This window comes from Denticeps clupeoides, chromosome 5 (genome assembly GCF_900700375.1).
Source record: "Denticeps clupeoides chromosome 5, fDenClu1.1, whole genome shotgun sequence".
In the NCBI taxonomy this organism is placed as follows: Eukaryota; Metazoa; Chordata; class Actinopteri; order Clupeiformes; family Denticipitidae; genus Denticeps; species Denticeps clupeoides.
Genome location: NC_041711.1, coordinates 7,063,319 through 7,081,832, shown reverse-complemented (window position 1 = coordinate 7,081,832; position 18,514 = coordinate 7,063,319). Strand labels below are relative to the sequence as shown.

Here is an 18,514-nt window from a genome sequence, read left to right as displayed (position 1 = left end):
ATGTCATCTCATCTCTCTCTTGAGGGTCTTACAGTCTCAGAGGGTTTAGCTGCCGTACCAGACAGTAATGAGGCCAGCCAAAATGCTCTCTATGGAGCAACTGTAAAGCCTTGTTTGGATTCGGTGAGAGAGTCATTGTGATGTGCACACTCAGGAATGTAATGCTGCTGACCTGCCCCTTCAGACCGGCAGCACAGTTGATGCGATCTGGACCACAATGCTCATTGATTTTGTGCATCATGTGGCTTGTCCACATTGTCCACATTTATTCAGTTGAATTCAGTATAGTTGTATTCAGACACAACTTAGAGAATTAACCAAGATAAACAAGTTATACTTACATTTCAACATTAAATCAAAGTCTCCAATTTAAGTTGATGTGATTGGCTGTAAACATTGGAGACATTTGATAGGCTACCTTTTGTAAAAATCCATTTGCTCTGTCAGAGAAGTTTCAAAAATCCACAAATAAATGTAGGGGTATTCACAAATATATGCAGTGGTTTGTAAATGCAGGTTTATTAGTTTGTGATAAATGTACGTAAAACTGCACTGTCACGTCCGTGCCGGCTCTGCCCCCTTGCAACCCGCTCACCTTCCAAAGAGTATTAGACTGTGCCATGTCCATGTCTGTGTGTCATGTCGTGTAGCCGCGGATGCCCTGGTAAGTCCCAATTCCTTAGTGTGCACTGGGCGTGTCTCTTATCACAGTACTGGGTCGTGGGTTCCTCAACAAGTTCCCTCCCCAGGCTCCTTCGGCACGGATAATGATCCTCACAGGATAACGAGCATCAGGTGCAGCTGGTTATGTCTAATCTGCCTCGTTATAAAAGACCCGCGTGATCCAGACTCTTCAGAGCGATTCTCCAATGCGACATCCGGAGTATTATCCCCTTTGTGTCTGTGGAGTGAGTTTGTTAAACGTCCAAGACCCCAGTGGAGTCTCACGACCCTGCCTGACGTCTCACGCAGGAGCGAATGTGAGGGAGGACTTCCCGGAAATGATGGCATGATGCAGGAACATAAAAGTATCAAAAGCTGGAATGTGACTGAAACACATGAGACATTGGGGTCAATTTTTTCATATATTGTACATTCCCTTTAATACCATTTAATCTGTGAAGTAATATAGAGCATGATATATATTGTTACTATAGAGACAGAGACAGCTCAAAATGGGCACTGGAGGACCAGAGACCTTGCCTTTTGTAGAGTGACAGAACAGGGATGGGTGGAGAGACAGAGACAACCAATACAGAACAGGTATAGAGACAGGCCGAGAGAAATGTATAAATTAGGGAACATGGGAACTGACAGGACAGTGAGAGATTGGGCACCAATCGTTGTGGTGCTTGCGTTGTTGGCAGACCATGGCAATTCCTTTGCATTGTAAGCAGCATTTGCCAAAATGAGGAACACTGGTCTAGGACTTGGCATGCTTGCCTGCTCCAAAGTTAGGGTGCAATACACTAGTTTCCTTGTACAGCTTTGCCAGAAACTTGTTTTAACTCCACAGTCCACCACTGTCAGTCTTGCCAGACACAATGACGTGTCTGTCTACACTTGCTCTCTTTGCTGTCAGACACATTATATTGTAGCCAGATTTTTATAAAAATTATAAAAAGGTATTTCACACTTCTCAGTGATTAGCGCACTGAAATTAGTCCAGTTTGATGTCCAGTGACCAAGCATTCACAAGAACAAGATGGCGCCGGTGAGGTCGGCTGCCGTCGCGACTGCTGACGACACTGTTGTGGTGGGCCTGATCTCTGACAATGACGAGACGGCCTACCTGGAAGAGGTTGAAAATCTGGTGAACTGGTGCCAGAGGAACAATCTCCACCTGAACGTCAGCAAGACAAAGGAGTTAATAGTGGACTTCAGTACAAAGCAGGAGAGGACCTACCAGACCTCTGTCATCAACAGGAGCCCAGTGGAGAGAGTGGACAGCTTCCGTTACCTCGGTGTTAACATCACGCAGGACCTGTCATGGTCCTGTCAAATCAATACCGTGGTGAAAAAGGCCCGGCAGCATCTCTACCACCTCAGATGCCTGAGAGACTTCAGACTGCCCTCCAAGGTGCTCAGGAACTTCTATTCCTGCACCATAGAGAGCATCCTGATGGGAAATATCTCAACCTGGTTCGGGAACAGCACCATGCAGGACAGGCGAGCCCTACAGAGGGTGGTTCAATCAGCCGAATGAATCATCCGTACCAAGCTCCCCGACCTTCAATCTATCTACAGCAAACTGTGCTGTACCAGGGCCAGGAAGATAGTAAAGGACCTCAGCCACACCCAACAATGGTCTCTTATCTCTCTTGCGATCAGGGAAGCGCTTTTGCTCCCTGAAGTCCAACACAGAAAGAATGAGGAGGAGCTTCTTCCCGCAGGCTGTCCAAGCTCTCAACAACAACAGTACACAGAACTCCAGCACTTTCACCTTCAATCACTCTGGACTCTTTGCACAAAATCACTTTGCACAAAATCACTGTGCACAAAATCTTTGCGCTTTTTACTTTACTGCTCTTTTTTTATGGCTCTTTTCTTTAAACATTGTCTTTCACTCATTTGCACACCTTCCCCCTACCAGTTACACATATTTTATGTTAAAGACGTAAAAGTGTAATACTTGGTTATGTTTGCAATATTTGCATATTGGTTCATCATTTGCAATACTGTGGTCTGTAGCAGTCGCAAAAAGCATTTCACTGCATATCATGCCGTGTATGACTATGTATGTGACAAATAAAATTTTAATTTGAATTTTACATTGCAGCTGGTATGGTGGGAATAGCCTTTAGCCTTGAGCTAACACCTCCACATCTTCTGCATTTATCCGTAGTGCTTGTATTTCGTCCATGTCTGTTTTCATGGGTACAGAGATGTGACACACAGTTACTCCATCTATGAGCTAAGGCTGTGATTTAACATCCCAGGTGCAACGAGAAATCTCAGACGTGGTCAGACTGTGGATCCTGACTGCAGAAGTGATGCAAGCACCACAGATGCCTAAAGGTTGAAAATAAATAAATAAATGAAGCAGCCGATAAGGTCACAGGTAAAACTATGCCCTGCAGTGCTTTCTCTGATCCTCATGAACTTCAAACATCTGTGATGAGACCAAACTCAATTGATCACCCAAGGCAGGAGAGTAGACATCTCGCTTTCTTTTTACGTTTTGAAAAAAACAGAATTCTGCTGGAATCACATAAAGTAGGGATAGAACACTAATTTAATTCGAATACAAATGAATGTTTTTATTGGGGTTATTTAACAGCCTGCTGTATGTTTGTGAAATTAGTGTATATTTGCTTTCTTTAAGAGCTTCTCAAACTGGCAGGTAATTAAGAAAGTTGATTCAACTTGGACAGAATGCCTATATTGTCAACAAGGACAAGGGTATTGGATCAGCTAAACATTCTGCTGATCCCCAGCTCTGCTGCTCATTTGATTCATTAGCGCTCCAAACCAACCATGAACACTGAGTCCTAAAAAGCTCCAGCAGGACTGCATTACTGTTTTGTTCCTTCACACACTTCTGCATTACAGACGCATTTGATTCACAAATATCAGAAATTATCTGGAAGCAGCTTACCTCCAGCCAGTTGCCAGACAGTAGAATTTCACACTCACAGCAAAACTGTCTGCAATGCTTTATCTACAGATTTTTTCTTCAGACAAACAGAAAGGTGTAGAAACACAGAGTTTTCCGCCAAAATTCTACTCTCTGGCAACTGGATCTAAGAATGATGGGATTATTCTAGTGGTCTGGATCTGAATAGAAGACATTTGTTATGCACTACAACATGTTGGATGCCTGACTGGGATAAATAGGCACCATCTACTGATGATGGTGCATATTTCAAAGTCAAATTCACTCAAGAGACACATGGATGAATAATCACTTTTCTTCACAGTCTCTTATGGCTGATTAAAAAGGGAGAGTTATTGATGAGGTTCTATTTGTGCTTTTGTTTATCTCCTGTCCAGGAATCCAGACCCGTTTTGACCTCAGCACTCATCCATTCTCTTTCAAAGCTCAATATGAACACAAATCTGCAAACGTGAACTGCATCAGCCCCTTTTCTCTCAACAACAACAGTACATAGAACTCCAGCACTTTCACTTTCACCTTCAATCACTCCAGACTCTTTGCACAAAATCACTCTGCGCTTTTTACTTCATTTGCACACCTACCAGTTACACATATTTTATGTTAAAGATGTAAAAGTGTAATATTTGGTTATGTTTGCAATATTTGCATATTGGTTCATTGTATACTTGCAACATTTGCAATACTGTGGACTGTAGCAGTCGCAAAAAGCATTTCACTGCATATCATACATCATTTGAAATTTGAAATTTGAAATTTATATTGGGGGTAATTTTCTATTTTCAGTGTTTTCATAAGCCCTATTTACACCTGCTTTGGCATTGAGACACATTACTGTATACACTGCTGCAGAGATCGCAACAGCAATGGGCCCGGGTAAATGTGGAGGGTTCTTATGATCCGGTCCACTCCAGGTTCAGAGTCAGACCGGAGTTTCATGCTAGTCCTGTGTTATTGTTTCATTATTTTGTTCACCTGTGTATGATTGTATAAAGCTGCCCTGTTTGTGTCTATTCGACTGTCCACCCCTGTTTCATGACATTGTGCGTATGCGTTCTTCCATCGTGACATCGTGACAGAATGACCCGAGCACTTCAGGACACAGCTGACTCATCCAGATTCCAGTCACGCACCTCTGATAATCGGCAGTTCCCTGCCAAGGTCCATGCCATGTTTTAACATTTTCCTAGGTGAGACAGATTCTCTGCAGCCTACGAAAGCTACCATGGGGTCACGCCGTCCATGTTTCCCCTGGCGATTCCGGAGGCGAGGAGTACCGGCGAATTCATGCGATGGCCCTCGATGGCCTAAGAAACATACTGTCATGAGCTGTCGCCAGGAAAGGAGAAGTTTTGTCCATCTTGAAGGTTCAGCAATTCGCTTTTATATTGCAGACAAGCCAGTAGGTGGCTCCAACAGACTAATACCTACTCCTCCGACTTACAGACAACAGGTAGGCCCTTCTTCTCTGATTCCTCTGATTCTCTGATGTCTACTCCCCGGTGTGCTGCTTCTCTCCTTGCACACGCTACATGAAATCCCCAGAACTCATGTCAAGAACCCCAACAGAACATTCGCACACATACTATACCCATGCACCCCCATCCCGTCTGTGCGTACATCACCGGCAAGGCTAGTCCCAACTCGTGGCCGGCCTCTGTCGCCACACTATCTGTGGGGTCGAGGAGACCCGTCACACAGGTATCACATGTGACAATCACTTCACTTCACAGTTCAGGTGGTCCCGGCAATATCAAAGATGAGGAGAGTGGCGGAGAGCCCAGCGGGGCGAGCCAGAGACTGACCGGAGCAACAGGTGCCTGTGGACTGCGTACAGGATGCCGGTCCCCCACGGATGGGCCATACTTTGGCTTGGGCCTAGAGCAGTCAGTGCAGTACAGCCGCCACTCATCCATCTGGACTTCCTCCCCTCCTTTTCATGGACTGTTTTGGGTGGCACACCGAAAGTCGTGCTTAGGAGGGAGGGTAATGGTTCGATATTATTATGTTTCCTGATTGTGTTTACCTGTGCATGACTGTATAAAGCTGCCCTGTTCCTGTTTTTTTTTTTGTGTGTCTATTCGCCATCGGGTCATTGTTTAGTGATGTTACCATTGTGTGTATGCGTGTGTGTATAACAAAGGAGAGACTGAGAAATCAGGAGTTACCCGGGCATAGGCGTAGTTGAAGACGGCTGGTTGGATAAGTCGTGCATTCAAGACCTTCTTGTGGCTGTGGATGGAACAGTGGTTTGGTAACATTCGCCACAAAGGAGGCAGGCATGGATAATCTGGCATGAAGAATTATGGGGTAGGCAGTTGTTGACGGGGATCAAATAAACAGGCAATAACAAGGTATATGGGAAGGATGGCTATCAGCACTGTGGATAAACCAAACAATGAGCACTCAAAGTAAGCCGGAAGCTATTCATGTGGGTTGTTGACCTCAACTCCTTCCTCTTCCGGGTCAACATTTTCCCCTGGGGTGACATTCTCTGGCAGCCGGGTGGAGTGCCGACGCCCGTTACAGTAATCTACCTGTGTTAATAAATTAGAAACTCTTCATACCTGTAACTTTTATTGTGCCATGCCACAGTGTGTCCAGGTAACATCAGATGAATACATTGCTAATTATTAATGGATTCAGATTAACAAGGTCAACACCATCTCTGATGTGCACCCTTCAACCACTGAGTTAGATTCTGTTTTTACATTTATGGGAGCTGGGAGCTGATGCCAACAGGACCTGTTAATAAGGCGCATTAGCGCCTGCTCTCTGTGCCAAACAGCTGCAAAATCATAAGCAGTGTGTCTCAATGGACTTTACAACAGCTACAGATGACACCTCGTATACCTTCTCTGGAAATAAGGAACAACTCTGTAGAAAACTCACAAAAAATGGAAGGAGTATTTCAGAGAAGGACCCCTTCCAGGGTAGCAAGAGCGTGCAGTAGGCATTACTGCAGTGTTACTGTTAATACTGGGTTAACAAGAGAGTCATGAGTATAAGAATATAAATATTTCCAAGATTGACCATGCTGATGATGCTCAGAGTCATGAGTCCATGTTTTGGGTCATTGTGATCTGTGTGACATGCCTTCAGGCCTCCTCCATGACAACATTATTTGATAATACATTTACACTTACAGCATTTATCACACGCCCTTATTCAGAGCGACTTACAAACAGGGACAGTTCCCCTGGAGCAATTTAGGATTAAGTGTCTTGCTCAGGGACACAATGGTAGTAAGTGGGATTTGAGCCTGGGGCTTCTGGTCCTGGCGAGTGTATTACCCACTAGGCTACTACCACCCTGGTAATAATAATATACTGCTCGATCCACATTTGTGAGCCGACTAGCATGTTAATGTGGACATAACAGTAAGCCAAACTAATTTCTCACAAGCCAGGAATGCGAGTGTAGCGGTTCTTCTTCTGCGTTGTGTAATTTTTAAATTTTGTTTCTTGAACCGCAAATGATGAGCTGACACCCAAGAGATTTTCCGTGCAAAGTGTATTCTGTACAAAAGCAAGGTCACGTCAGAACATCACGTCACACATCACGTCTCTCTGCACCTCTCTCTCTCACAGCTCATGCCATGTGTCCAAGAGAACTGAACATTAACATAAAGCATTCACAATTTACAATACTGCATACCTGTACAAAAGCAAGGTCACGTCAGAACATCGCGTCACACATCGCGTCTCTCTGCACCTCTCTCTACAATATACAGTATTAAAAGAACATAAAAAAATATTCACAAAATAACACACATGCAAAATATTCCTAATATGTACATAAATTAAAATGAAAGAAATGCACACAAACCCCACGCACCTCTCACAGCTCACGCCATGTGTCCAAGAGAACTAAAACGGGTCTCCAACCCACTAACCCAAGGGCACGGCTGCATCCAAACAATTTTCGGGGGGTGATCAAAGTTTTAGAACCCACATAACTTTTTATAATAACCATAAATTGAACAAACAAAAATACAGAGAGATATTTGCCATAACATTAACACATTTTAACATTCTACAATTAAACAAACACCCGGATTGTCATTATAATTCCCTTACCCACATCAGAATACAGGTAAACGAAATAAAAGTCTTTAGAAAATAAGAGAATAAAAGACACAAGAAAGAAGAAATATACTTATAAATGTAGTGTAACCATTTAACTCCGGCACATCCTCCTCCACTGGATTACACTAGATTAATAAAACTCCCCCACTACCCTCTCACAAAACAATGATACAAATAACAGAAACACAACACAAAAAAAACAGAAAAAAGTAGAAAACAGAGAAATGAAATCCTCTAAACACTCCAAAACCCTAAAACACAGTCTTGATTTATAATAAAGTGATTCTCCAGCTAATATGTTGTCCCATAAAGGATTAAGGTAACCCAAGGGAGGCCACCCCCCAAATTACCTATAGGTAACTATGCCCAACACACAGTTACACACAAGACTGATACATCCTATCTCACAACATATGAGGAATGCTCACATCTCCAGTATGTCTTAAGCACCCTACAAATACATGTTTCCAAAGCAACCAATTTGGTCAATTCAACAGATCTCATTTGAACACAAAAAAAAATAATGTGAGTGCAGTAATTTCCTAATTCCTTGTGAAGACATAGTCAGCCTATTCACTGGTCTAACAATTCTACCTAATCTGGTAGTTAATTTCCCCCCCACTGCCACAGATGAACATGAAGGTGCAACAACATCTTGAGATGACTTCTCGGGCAACTGCAGAACACTTGATGCTGCATCAACATCCCCAGATAACTGACAATTATCAACCAGATGTGCTACCGCATCTTCTTGCTCAGTCTCCAACGAAGATGTACTGTTGTCTATACACACAGATAATTCTTCTTGCTCAGATAGTCTTCCAGAAGATCCATCAAGATTAGCTGTCAAGATCTGAACTGACACCCACAGATTCATGATCCCCCCAAGATGGTAAAGGCAAGAAGTTAACGAGCATAGATCTATCTGTGCTGGTATTGCGGATCAGGTAAGTGTTCAGAGCATCATTTTTATTCAGTACCACGTACACCATGCTCCCCCAGCGATCAGCCAGCTTTCTTTTACCCCGCTCACCCTTGTTCGCCAGAAGGACCCGATCTCCTACCTCCAACGTATGACCTTTACATCTCACATTATACCTTTCTGCCTGTTTAGCTTTTTGCTTCACTGCGTGGGCCTGCGCCAGTGACATTGCTTCCCTTAAATCTCTTCCAAGAGTCTGGACATATTTATCCACATCCACAGTCTCGTCATCCAAAAACACACTTCCAAACCTGACAAAAGAAAGGTGGATATCCCGTTGTTTCGTGAGCTGTGCAGTTGTAGACAAATGTCAGACTATTAAGCAATACAACTCATACAAAATGCAGCAGCACGACTAATCTTCAACCTTCCCAAATTCTCCCACACCACCCCTCTGCTACACTCCCTCCACTGGCTCCCAGTAGCTGCACGCATCAGGTTCAAAATACTTTACTTTACTTTAGTTAGCAGACGCTTTTATCCAAAGCGACTTACAAGAGGAAGACACCAGTAATTCTCGTTCAACTTCTATAGAATATTGAGTTTACAAACTAAGAGCCCTGATAAGGCTCAAACTTGTCAGTGAAGAGCATGCTCAGAGATTGTTAGGTGCTAGACGAAGAAAAATTATAATGTATTTATACATTTATGTATTGTTTGTGCAATGTGTACGCATGTGCGTGTGTAAGTGTTAGATTTGTCTGTAATATTTTTTGAACAAGTGGGTTTTCACCTGCTTCTTAAAAGTCGTGATAGTCTTGGCTAGTCGTGTGGAGGAGGGCAGGTTGTTCCACCAGCCAGGGACAACAACGGAGAACAGAGATGATTGGAATCGGAGACCCCGTGAAGAAGGAATTTTTAGTCTCCTTTCGATTGCTGATCTGAGAGAGCGTGCAGGAGTGTAGCTAGGTAGTATTGTGTTGATGTAGGAGGGCGCAGTTCCATTTACAGCCCTGTAGGCAAGCATCAAGGATTTGAACTCAATGCGAGCAGCTACCGGGAGCCAGTGGAGGGAGGTAAGAAGAGGTGTAACATGGGTGTATTTTGGCTGATTGAAAATGAGACGGGCTGCCATATTTTGGATCATCTGGAGTGGTTTTAATGTGACTGCAGAGGCTCCAGCCAGGAGAGAGTTACAGTAGTCGAGTTTGGAGATGACCATTGCCTGGACGAGGAGCTGCGTAGCCTGTTGTGAGAGAAAAGGCCGAATCTTGCAAATGTTGTAGAGAGTGAACCTGCAGGATCTGGAGATCGCAGCAACATGATGGTTCAAACTCAGTTTGTCATCTATCCAAACTCCAAGGCTTTTTGCAGATGCCATGGGTGTTAACAGTAGCATCTTCTGGTGGGAATGACAGATAGAGCTGGGTGTCATCAGCATAAGAGTGATAGGAGAAGCCATGTGATTGGATGATGTGACCAAGTGAGCGAGTGTATATTGAGAATAGAAGGGGGCCAAGGACAGAGCCTTGTGGAACCCCTGTGGTTACCCTAGAGAGGACAGATGTCTCACCTCCCCATGATACCTTGAAGGACCTGTCGTGAAGAAAAGAGGTGAACCAATCTAGTACGGTTCCTGTAACTCCTAAATCAGAGAGTGTGGTGAGAAGAATTTCATGGTTAACTGTATCGAAGGCAGCAGATAGATCAAGTAGGTAAAGGACAGATGATCTGCGGGCAGCTCTTGCAGCACAAAGGTCATCCATCATTGCCAGGAGGGAGGTTTCAGTTGAATGCCCTTTCCTGAAACCAGACTGAAAAGGGTCGAGAAGATCATGCTCGTGGAGAAATGAGGAAAGTTGAGCCAGGACTGCTCTTTCAAGAATTTTTGAAAGAAAAGGAAGGTTGGAGACTGGGCGGTAGTTATCCACATAATTTGCAGCGGGTTACATACTCACGCACATCCTTCTCCATAGAACTCCAGTAAAACCTCTGCCTGCATAGCCACAGTGTACAGCGTTGTCCCCGGTGCCCCGCTTCATCATATACCCCCTTCAACACAGAATTTCTCAGTGACGAAGGTACGACATACTGAAAAATCTTCCGTTTGGTCTGCCCATGCTTTGAAACTCTATACAGTATGCCCAGTTTTATCTCAAACCTACCCCACTGCCTCAAAGTTCTCAAAACTTCCCTAGACTCATGAGCTCTTTCCCATCTAGAAGGATGTCTGTTCCGACTAACAAAGTAATGGACACGGGCAATGACTGGAGCCTGCATCTGCTTCTCAAGCAGCTCTTCATGTGAGAGGACAGGAAGTGGTACCAGGCTATTGGTACCAGGCTACTCACATGTTGCACATGAGAAACTGCCCTAGTTAAAGTACCCTGCTCCCACCGACAATGTGACTGTAGCACAGCCTGTACGTCATTTCGCGACACCTCCCCCAGCAATGAACCCTCACCCCGTTCTTCCGGAGACTCACACGTCAACCGAAACATGTCCTGTATGTCATGTACCTTTACCGACTTCATTTACAGCATTTATCAGACGCCCTTATCCAGAGCGACTTACAATCAGTAGTTACAGGGACAGTCTCCCTGGAGCAACTCAGGGTTAAGTGTCTTGCTCAGGGACACAATGGTTGTAAGTGGGATTCGAACCCAGGTCTTCTGGTTCATAGGCGAGTGTGTTACCCACTAGGCTACTACCACCCTACTTCGCTTCCTGCAGTAACATATCATATGGAAGGCGAGTAAGCTTGCTGATGGCTCGAGATGTGGTAAATGGCTCCCTGCTCAACGCATCAGCCACCACATTCTTAGGTCCTGGAATGTATTGAATGTCAAAATTGAACGATGCCAGTTTTGCCACCCACCGCTGCTCACACGCATCTAATTTCGGCTTTGTGAGGATGTACTTCAACGGATTATTATCAGTCCACACAGTGAATTGGTGACCCCGTAACCAATGACTGAACTTATCATGGATAGCCCATTTCATTGCTAAAAAGTCTAGTCGATGTGCTGGGTACTTGGACTGAGCATGATTAAGAGACTTACTGGCAAACGCAATTGGTCTAGCCGTAGTACAACCATCCTGCAACTGAGAAAGCACAGCTCCCAAACCACTAGTAGACGCATCCACCGAGAGCAAGAATGGTTTTGTGAAGTCTGGATGAGCCAATAGAGCTTGACCAACTAGTGCCTCTTTCAACAACCCTAAGGCCTCTCTACACTCACTAGTCCAGTCTGACGGAGTCAACCTATGAGTGTTAGCGGTCCTCTTCACACCCTTACCTCAGCGAGGTTTCTTCAGACCGGCGGTCAGCAAAAACAGTGGTCTTGCAATGGTGGAACAATGCTCTATGAAATGTTGGTAATATACTACCATGCCAAGAAAAGATCTTATTTTAATTGCTGAAGGTGTGACACCATCTGACTCCATCAAATCCTGCTCACTCACATTTAAAATGGCCTCTACCTTCACTGGATCAGTAGCAACACCCTCCACACTGATGATGTGGCCCAAAAATTTCCCTGACAGTCTCAAAAACTGACACTTGGATGGAGAAAGTTTCAGGTTATGCTGCTTGAGACGTTGGAACACCATTTCCAACCTCTGAAAACTCTCCACTGCAGTTTTCCCAAAAACCAACAAGTCATCCAAATAACAGAGGAGACTCATAAAATTTTGGTCACCAAACACAGTCAACATCATTCGCATAAAAGTTGCTGGACTATTACACAATCCCTGTGGGAGACGATTGTACTCATGCAGACCCAAAGGGGATGAAAAAGCAGTGAACTTTTTGTCCTCCTCATGTAAGGGAATGTTATACATTTACAGCATTTATCAGGGTTATAGTAGCCCGACGTCAAATCCATGGTACTAAAATACGCATTGCAGCCAAGTGCATCTGCCTGGTGAGGCAACGGATGGGCGTCCTTCACTGTGCGAGCATTCAGCCATCTGAAATCAGTACAGATGCGTAGGTCACCATTCTTTTTCCACACCAACACTAAAGGAGACGCATACTCACTGCTCGACTTGCGTATTATCTCCTTCTCTTCCATGTCATCCAATGTCTTTCTCAACTTCTGAAATCCTCCGATAGGGAAGCCGGAAGGGTCTGTCATCAGTGAGACGTATTCTGTGACAAAAACCACTTGTCTCCACACAATCCAACCTATGTCTGGAAAATAAAGGTCCGCAATCTCTTGCTGTATACAGGTATTCCTCTCCCCTAAGTCCCCTAAATCCCCTAAAATATTTCTCAAACATCTGTTCAAATCACAGCAAACATAAAACCTAAAATAAACACCCAATAGTTAACTCAAGGGCAGAAGAGATAAAATCTACCAGAAGTTTGTGTTTATATACATCTGGACCACTGTCATGTCTGCGGACTTACAGGGGAAGGAAGCGCAGAAGCAGGACATGCTGGGAAGGGGTTTTATTATAAAATAAACAATAAATAAATACAAATAAACAATGGCACGGTGGCCGAAAAGGATTTAAACAAAGTGGAGAACTAAAACTAACCCGCAGGCGTGTGGCGATTGCCAGAACTCAAAAACACACATTCACATACGTGCATTAGGTCCAATAAAATGTCCGCCCCTTCGGAAGGGAGGACATTTTATTGGACCTAGTGCACGTATATGAATGTTTATGCGCTGTCAGGATTGGGTACAGGCAACCAGCACAGCTGCAGTCAATCCTGACAACCACTGTGCATTGTCTTTTGTGTTGGTCAAGGTCTGCAAGAAATTAAATTAAGAAGAAGTGATTAAGTGAAATGATTGTCATTGTGATACACAGCAGCATAGCACATGGTGCACACAGTGAAATGTGTCCTTTGCATTTAACCCATCACCCTTAGTGAGCAGTGGGCAGCCATGACAGGTGCCTGGGGAGCAGTGTGTGGGGACGGTGCTTTTGCTCAGTGGCACCATGGCGGATCGGGATTCAAACCCGCAACCTTCTGATTACGGGGCCGCTTCCTTAACCGCTAGGCCACCACTGCCCCAGTGGGGGAGAGAAGCAGAGAGAAAAAAAGGAGGAGGAAGTATTCATTAACACTCACACCATGCATACACTAAATATATCAGGGCTACAGGGGTGTCTGGAAGATAATATCAATCCATATCAATCACACCGACTGCTCACTTAAGCCTGATTGAAAACCATCGCAAACCAGAGTCTTCCTCCATTCACCTTCAGCCCTACCACAGAATTTGGCCTAGATCACCCGTTCCTGCAAATCAGTGGCAAGTCAAAGGCAGTTGAAAGTGAAGACACAAAGAGATGTCATAGGTAAAATTGCACTTGTTTCCATGACAACTCAAGTCCTTAAAAATAGCATATGTACCCCTGGGCTGATATGATCCAGGGATTACCTAGGAAGCTGCAGTCATAGCATAGGGCCACTCTTCTGAACATAAACAGCAGCTTGTTATCATTCTGCACAGGACACCGTGGCTGTGCAAGCAGGATAAGCCACTGAGGTGTGCGTTCATCTTTACTGACATTCAACAACAAATTGGACTGAAAGGAGAAAATAAACAGAATCTTTTCAGAAGCTTTATATTTCTTACATATTTCATGATTATTGCAAATAATTAATTTGAATTATGTGAGAGTCTGAGGTCCGTCTTAATTATTAAAAAGTCAACAGTAGCATTTGCTTGTCAACATGATGTTGCAGATTCCAACTAATGGGGAAGGAAATCTGTACATAGTCATTACAGAGATTGCAGATTTGACTGCTGGCCACTGAGGGCCAGTATGGATCTGTAAGGAGTACTAAAGGAATAGACAGGATGAGTAGGTTGTGAGAGGTTCCTTTAAAGCTTTGCTGTAATGAGAAGAGCTAAGGCAATTAAACTCTGAAGCAGTGAGGCACGGAGAGCAGCATAATGATAACAATGAGAAATAGAGGCAAAGAAAAAGAAAAAAAGAAAAGAAAATAGGGAGGAGTGAGGTACATAAAAAGATGGGGAACCACAGGACACGGCCATACCAGCCAAAGAACGCCCGATTTCGTCTGATCTCGGAAGCTAAGAAGGCTTGGGCCTGGTTAGTACTTGGATGGGAGACTGCCTGGGAATATCTGGTGCTGTAAGCTATAACTGGGGCAGTGGTGGCCTGGTGGTTAAGGAAACGGGTCCGTAATCAGAAGGTTGGTTCGAATCCCGATCCGCCAAGATAACACTGAGGTGCCACTGAGCAAAGCACCGTCCCCACACACTGCTCTCCGGGCACCTGTCATGGCTGCCCACTGTTCACTCAGGGTGATGGGTTAAAGCAGAGGACAAATTTCACTGTGTGCACCGTGTGCTGTGCTGCTGTGTATCACATGTGACAATCACTTCACTTTTTTGACACGGAGGAGCAGAGAGGAGATGATCAAGGTCAGCTCCAACCAGTTCCTCATTCTACTAAAGGCTCCCCTTCTACATATGGATTAGAGGACATCCCCCCAGAGCGTGAAGAGCAGAGTTTCAGCACTGCTTCACATGCATTTAACAGAAAAAAAAGGGATATTGGTATCATTTTACATACAATAAAAATAACATCAATATTTATATATATCTGTCAATAAATCAGAAACTATTCATTTCTGTAAATTATGTGGTTGCCTCTGTATATCTAATTAACATTAGAGTAGTTAAAGTGAAAGGTATTGTCATTGTGAAGCACAGCAATGTGTCCTCTGCTTTTAACCCAGACAATCGTGCAACAAGGTAATATTGTAAATAGTTTAAATACCAGTAGAAAAAAGTGTATCTGATAAATCAGCTAAAGCAGTATCTCAGGTTGCATTTTACAATAATTATGTAACTATATAAGGTTGTTACCATAAGAAGGTTGTTCAAGCCATTCTACCAAATAACTGGCAGACCTTTTAATTTTAATTTGTGAAAAAAGGCAAATATCTTTGCAGGTTATTTTCTGCAGGACTGACATTTCCTCTATTCTGTCATTGCCTGACTCACAGTGCCTGGTAAAAGGCAGATCCCATATATTAAAACCCATCTATTTTGAGCATAGTTTCCCCTGTCAACTCGAAAGCTGATCTTTTTTTTTTTTGCATATCTGTGAGCAATGGTAGAGCAGCAAAGTACCCAACACAGGATTTTAGGAAGGGTTGGCAGGTACCTGCTGCTCCTGAGAAGGACACTTCCCACAGTAGGCTGGGTGTGGCGTGAAGTGAAGTGAAAGTGAACTGATTGTCACATGTGATACACAGCAGCACAGCACACGGTGCACACAGTGAAATTTGTCCTCTTCATTTAACCCATCACCCTGAGTGAGCAGTGGGCAGCCATGACAGGCGCCCGGGGAGCAGTGTGTAGGGACGATGCTTTGCTCAGTGGCACCTCAGTGTTATCTTGGCAGATCGGGATTCGAATCGGCAACCCTCTGATTACGGGGCCGCTTCCTTAACCGCTAGGCCACCTCTGCCCAAGGACATTCTCTTCAGCAGGCGGGGGCGCTGGTGCTGCGCTGGCGTTCTGTTGGGTGAATTTGTGACCAGAGCTGGAGAGGCGGATTCCCCATGAGGCAGTCCCGGCAATGCAGTTGCTGGCTGGCGACTTCCCATCGCCCTCTTCCACCAGCTTACCCCCACGTTGCTGTCTTCCTCCTCGCTGTCCATCTCTTTCTCACGGTCATCACCCCACCTGAAGTCATGTGGGTCCCCACAGACCTCTCTACGATCGCGGATGGGCGCGATGGGAGGAGCCACCCCAGCACCGACTGCCCACCAACTTGTATTGTCTTCACTCTCATTGTCGTCAGTCATCCCCAGTCCACGGGGAGGCTTCCTAGCAGAGCACAGAGGTCCTGGCCCAACAGATTGCTGCCCACGTCACCTCCTCTCTGCTGCCAACACCTTCATCATCGTATTCCAGTCCAGGTGCTTCTCGCCATGGAAATCTGCGACCCCATGGGCGATCCTCCAGGGCTCCCCACTAGCGCCTGCACTCACCACGACTGGCTGAGCTCTTCTTTATGGTTCTCCTCTGCCTTTTACTTTTGCATTCTGTCACGTAAATGATACGAGGGCCAAAAACAGGGGAAACAAAAGGGGAGTACATAAAGAAACCGCTGTGTGGCGATTGCCAGAACTGAAAAAAAAACTATACATCTAAGTCATATGGTCCACATAAAAATGTTGCAGCCCCGATTGGCTGCTCATAAGGTCCTTCTAACAGGGCTCCAGCCATGTACACTTAATTACTCACAACTGTCCATGGCTGGAGCCCTGTCAAGCAGATTGGTGCCAGGTGCGTTTCCAGTTGCACCCAATCGTGACATTACCAGACTAATATTGCCTATACAGAAGCCACTATGTGGCGACTGCAATACTTTCAGTTTCTTAATTCAGGGCTGCACAATTTGGGGGAAAAATATTGCCATTATTGAGTTCAATTAGTGATGGTGAGATGAAGTCTCATGAGGCATCGTACCACTGCGTTGCCGGGACTGCCTCACAGGGAATCCGCCTCTCCAGCTTCGGTCACAGACACGCCCAGCAGAACAGCAGCGCAGCACCAGCGCCCCCGCCTGCTGAAGAGAATGTCCTTCACGCCCCCCACCATCTCCAGCAAAGCGCCCAGCCCACTGTGGGAAGTGTCCATTGTGCCCGGACCCTTCTCAGGAGCAGCAGATACCTGCCAACCCTTCCTAACATCCTGTTAGGAATGTGCACACGACACCACCTACTGGCCAGGTGTATAATTACAAACCATGACCAAATAATTGTTCTACATAAATGATCACATATGTAACGAATTCGCTCAAAAGGGAAATATTTATAATTAATTATAACTGGTTATAATTAATAATAAACATTTAGATTAGATTTTAGGATAAACTGTAGCAGAATTAATGTTACAATTATTATAATTATTTATCGATTCTGGGAATGATTACCCCCCTTGGACAGGAAGGGTAGCTGTCCCACTCTGCAGTGCTAGCAGGACTTTAGCATGTAGCTTAAAGGATCAACGTTCAGTGACTCCAGATTGTGAGCAGCACACAGAAACAAATGATTGTGAATTTAAAGAATTTAATAAACAAGGCTATAGCTAACATACAACAATTAAACAAACATATACATACAGGATAAAGGAAAGTGAGGAAAAAAGAATAGCAGTATTTCGCATCAATTAACCACAGCCTAATGAGAATTGTCAGAGAATCAAGGTTCACCTTAAAAAGGGGTTCAAGCTTGAATATGGTAGGGTTACGATCCTCGACCTTTAGGCATGAGCTGGAGGTTTTCCTTGGAGTTATTTGAAGGTAAAAACTTGCCGAAGAATAAGCCCAAGGGATGAGCTTAACAAAGTGGATGGCCAATCACAAGTGTGAATTTTGTGGTGGGAGAAATTTCTTTGTCTTGGTTTTACGACCCCTTGGAATTTTTATTGTTGGCCCAGAGAGAAACTGCAGTTCACTACCTTGTAGAAATTGTATGATGCATTTCGTGATCGCATAGTATGCATCACTGTTTCAGTAGTAAAGAGATGTTCCTTCTGATACCAAGAAAGGGACCCTTAGGAGGTAGGAAAGTAGAGATACACTTATACACTTAATTATAGGTAATTAGAGTTTACCTAATGCAAAATAGAAAGTTGTAACTAGTATAATTCATACAAGGGAACGCAACGCATGCATATACGGGATCCACTTGGTCAACAGTGAAAAAAAGTGAACGGGGTTCACTGGTCAACAGTGAAAAAAAGGTCTAACTTTTTATAGCTGATCTAGGATAATTTTAATGCGCTAAATCCAAAAATCACATTGGTTTTGCGCTACCAGGTCAACTTTTTGATCTATTGTCGAAATTAGATAAACTGATGCCATGCAAAGCATTAC

The 18,514-nt window shown here is 44.3% G+C and overlaps 1 pseudogene; it reads left to right on the top strand.

Annotated features, from left to right (window-relative positions):
- Positions 1-14,637: 14,637 nt before the first annotated feature.
- Positions 14,638-14,756, top strand: LOC114791415 (uncharacterized; annotated as a pseudogene).
- Positions 14,757-18,514: the final 3,758 nt, after the last annotated feature.